Raw genomic sequence first — 5,126 nt, forward strand, 5'->3', positions numbered from 1 at the left:
GTCACAGTAAAGAAAAATATATAGAGGCGTGAAACTAACAAGAAACATCCAAATTTTAAATGAGGAAAACTCTAGAATTCTGAGAGACTTAGAAATAGATTTGAAGAAAATAGAAAATAATACCATGTTCATGGATAGAAAGTCTTAATACCATAAAAATGTTATATAGTCATAAAATGTAATGCATTTCCAATACAAATACTTTTCCTGAGTTACACAAATTGATTGTAAAATGTAGTTGGAAGAACAAAAATCAAAATGGTCAAGAATCTCTGACAAATATGTGTATGGTGGAGACAAGTAACCAACAGCATTCTAGCATACACATGTTAAAACATACTATAAAACATCCTTCATAAAAAAGTGATATTGGCATATTAATAGGCACAAAGAAAAAAGATACAGAATATTAAATCTAGAAAGATACCTAATTTCAGATGAAATCTTACCATATGATCATATTCCATTTCAAGGTGTTGGGAAAAATGCCTTTTTTATTATTAACCTGATGCTTTAAAAATGTATTATTATAGTTGACGTACAATGTTATATTAGAAATGGATTTCACAAATGTGAAATATCTAGGATAGTTAAGAAAACAAAATGGATCTATTTTTTATACTTTATAAGAGTAAGAATTTGAGATTCTGGATAAAGGATCTGGGAAGAGATAAGGAAAACAGACCAGCAGAACTTTTGGCAACATCACAGGGTTTTAGAAACAAAAATAGTTTGGAGCTCTCCAGGCAGCCAAATTTGAGAAAATCAGGATGCCCAAGTAAAGTGAGATGTAGGAATTTGTGCCTGAAACACCTCATAGATGCACGGGGCCGACACTGGGAAACTAGCTGCTGAGAAAACCATGGTTCAGATCCGGAACTGAAGAAGGAGCTCCAGTGAGATTTTTAGAGAGCTGTACCCTACAAACTGGGGAGAACTAAAGTTTGACTAACCCTTCCAAAAATTTCTATCCAGATTTGAATTAGTCAATCTGAACTGCCTATCAAGGAATAAAACATTCTATGTAGGTAAAGATCATACTGCAAAGTTTAAAAAATGTATTATACAAAATGTCCTATATTCAGGATAGTATTAAGCTAAATTAAAGAAAATCTAAGACTATAATAATGGAGTAGAAGACTCAGTATGGTAAATAAACGGATCCAACTCATTTAGATCTATGGATTCAATTTAATTGCACTCAAAATTCCAACAGTTTATATTTGATGGAAACTAACAATCTTATTCTAAAATTTATTTATTAGAATTGGGAAAAGAAGCAAATGAGCAAAGAAAAACTGTTATAGGAATATATGCCCTGGAGAACTTATCTTACTACATTCTAATACTTATTTAAAGAAGTGAATAGAACTATTGCAAAGACATAAAAATAGAACAATGAAAGAACAATCTGGAAACACAGCCATACATATATAGCAAGTTTTCTTCCATTTAGAGTTTTATTATGGATATTTTTTTAATGACAAATGTCACTGCTGTTCATTTGGGAAAAAAACTTTTTTTTTTCCAATAAATTCTACTGGCTCAACCAAATATCTGTATAAAAAAAATAAACCTTAACTCAAGCGCAAATAATTCTGAATGTTACTATAAAGACACAAGCATTCTTAAGAATTAATATATCAGATAATATTTTCATATACCTAAGATATGCAAATATTTCTTAATTTGGCAAGATAAATAAATGCATTAATAAATGCTTAGTCTTAGAAGAAATATTGAAAAATTAGATTAAGACAAGGTTGAAATGAAGAACTTTAAAAAATTGAGACATGCATAGCAAATGTGCAAAATATTTGAACAAGACCTTACTACTAAGTTCATCTATAAAACCAAAAAATATATGAATTAATGGTCAGGGACATACTAATTAACTCTTCACTAGGATATCACTACACACCATCAAAATCCCTAATTTTAAAAATGTACAAAAATGCCAAGCATTCACAAGGATATAGAGCCACAGAATTGCTCACATAGTGCTGTAGAAATGTACATTGGTGCATCCATTTTAGGAATTGTTAAATTGTTTGACAACATCTACTAGAGCTGAGCAAATACATTCCCTATGGCCAGAAATTCCATTCTTTGTCATTGACTCAACTCAATGTTTACACTCATTCAATAAAATTAATATAAATGCTTATTGTTGCACTATTACTATTGTAAAATTGGAAATAAGCCAAGTGCTCATTAATAATAGAATGGATAACTACACATTTTTATAAAAAAGAAGAGTGTAGTGAGTATATTAATGAAGGAACATTGCTAGATGAAACAGAATGGGTAAATTGCACAACCATAATTTTGAAGAAGTAAGAGAGTTGACATATTTAAAGGTGAAAGTGCTGATTATTATAAGCTAGTTTTTTAAAGAAGACACCTAAATCTTTGTGCTTTTAGTGTTCTTTTTAAAATTGTATTTTAGAGAGAGCTTGTGCAGAGAAAAAGGGAAGAGGGAGAGGAAGACAGAACCTCAAGCAGATTCTGTGTTGAGTTTGGAGCCCTGACACAGCTTGATTTCACTGTCCAAGATCATGACCTGAGTTGAAACCAAGAGTCTTATGCTTAACCAACTGTGCTGTCCAGATGCTCCTGGTATTTGTTTATTTGTTTTGTTTTGTTTTTAATTCATGAAAGGCTTCAGTTTTAGCATTACCTGTTTTTTAGTACTATAAATACTAACAAAAGTCTGCTGGTGTTTTTGTATGATCATTAGCAATGTCTTTAATATTTGGAAACTTGTTTCTACCTCTATTCACTCTGTGACTATAGAGAGATACTTAGAATTAGATGGCCCAGTTTCACAATATTTTACTGTCACAAATTACATTTTAGTAGTCATATTTCAAAATAAGGCTATGCTAAAACTCAAGCCTTCAAGAGAAATAGATTTATATAGGAAAAATATACCAAGAGGTTAAAAAAGTTCAAAGAATCAAAGGAATAGGGCAAGATACTTGGTCAACATATAAAATGAGAACATCAAGTTTAATATCATTATGCAGAAATAATGTGGACTTAGAGGGCAAATATGACTTATGCATGGCATCCTGAAACACTGTGCCAAAGGAAACCGTATCCATCATTGTAAAGAAAGTGCAGTTTGGGGGCTACTTAATAGCCATGAAATCATATTCTCAGCCCAAAGACCAAATCAAGACCTTAAACACTGATATCTTGCCATTTATCCTTCTTTAAAAAGTAAAATCTCCTATTTTACATGTCACTGCTTAGAACCACAGCCCAGACCTCTGCTTTCTTAGAATTCTGAAAGGAAAAATCATCACCACGATAAAAATGTTCTCTTTCTCTATGACTTAACTTTTTCATATGCAGTGTTTATAAAATGCAGTGTCTTTGAAAACATTTCTTTTGCCTAAAGGAAAAGAAAATAAATTAAAATCACAACTGGTTTTTAGCCCAAAAGCAAAGTAAGATCCTCACAATTGGCACTTTTATTCAAAATTGAATATTAAAATCAAATAGCTCCTGGCAAAGACAGTGATGATCAACAGTAAAGATTATGAAAACTAAGGATTTGTTTAAGAAGGAAAAGGAAACTACTTTACCATGTCATTAAAAGTGAAATGATACTAATATCTTAGTCTTGATATGGATTGATGGATATGGCAAAGACAAATGATCTGGTTGGCAAATGCTTAGTGGAAATCAGCAATTATTATAGAAGGAGATAAAGAAGTGATAGTGATTTTCTAAAAAAAAAATCTTAAAGTGAATATAAGCAAGGTGCTCTCTCACAAAGTGCACTCATGTCTTTCTATTAACATCTAAATCCTGCTGACTATAAATGTGTATCTGAGGTTGTGAGTGATGAAACTTTGATTATTTTATTGTTCAGAAATAAGTTCCAAAGCTCTTGGTAGTTGCCAAGCGCTGTTCTCCATTCTACAAATGCAAAGATAAGTGAGATATACCTACATGTTGTTAATAATCAATTGTATTTTAAAGAGAAAACTTCTTATGAAGGTTCAAACTGCCAAAAGTTTGAGGGGCTGTGTTTTATGTAAGAATAAAGGGAAAATTGGCCGCGCTCCTGAAGCCGCCACCTGTGCCGGAGGCCGCAGCGGGACCCACCAGAACCATGTTTCGCAACCAGTATGACAACGACGTCACTGTTTGGAGCCCTCAGGGCAGGATTCATCACATTGAATATGCAATGGAAGCTGTCAAACAAGGTTCAGCCACAGTTGGTCTGAAATCAAAAACCCATGCAGTGTTGGTTGCATTGAAGAGAGCACAGTCAGAGCTTGCAGCTCATCAGAAAATTCTTCATGTTGATAACCATATTGGTATCTCAGTTGCGGGACTTACTGCTGATGCTGGACTGTTATGTAATTTTATGCGCCAGGAGTGTTTGGATTCCAGATTTGTATTTGACAGACCTCTTCCTGTGTCTCGTCTTGTATCTCTAATTGGAAGCAAGACCCAGATACCAACACAACGGTATGGCCGGAGACCATATGGTGTTGGACTGCTCGTTGCTGGTTATGATGATATGGGCCCTCACATTTTCCAAACCTGTCCATCTGCCAACTATTTTGACTGTAGAGCCATGTCCATTGGAGCCCGTTCTCAATCAGGTCGTACTTACTTGGAGAGACATATGTCTGGGTTTATGGAGTGCAATTTGAATGAACTGGTTAAACATGGTCTGCGTGCCTTACGAGAGACACTTCCTGCAGAACAGGACCTAACTACAAAGAATGTTTCCATTGAATTGTTGGTAAAGACTTGGAGTTTACGATTTATGATGATGATGATGTATCTCCGTTCCTGGAAGGTTTTGAAGAAAGACCACAGAGAAAGGCACAGCCTGCTCAAACTGCTGATGAACCTGCAGAAAAGGCTGATGAACCAATGGAGCATTAAGTCACAAACCAATCTATATATGTATTATCAAATATGTAAGAATGCAGGAGCCCTTACTGATGACAGTAATCTATACTTTGAACCAAAAGATGCGGCATGGTCTTCTGGTATGTTTTAGGAATCAGTCCAGATGTGTTTTTCCCAAGTAACTTGTCTGAACCATATAATGGTGTGCATTTTTCTTTGAGAGGGTCTATATAATCATTTTCTAG

At 33.9% G+C, this 5,126-nt stretch overlaps 1 pseudogene; it reads left to right on the top strand.

The window, feature by feature from the left end:
• Positions 1 to 4,126: 4,126 nt before the first annotated feature.
• On the top strand, positions 4,127 to 4,914 carry LOC121475104 (annotated as a pseudogene).
• Positions 4,915 to 5,126: the final 212 nt, after the last annotated feature.

Source organism: Vulpes lagopus, chromosome 13 (genome assembly GCF_018345385.1).
Source record: "Vulpes lagopus strain Blue_001 chromosome 13, ASM1834538v1, whole genome shotgun sequence".
In the NCBI taxonomy this organism is placed as follows: Eukaryota; Metazoa; Chordata; class Mammalia; order Carnivora; family Canidae; genus Vulpes; species Vulpes lagopus.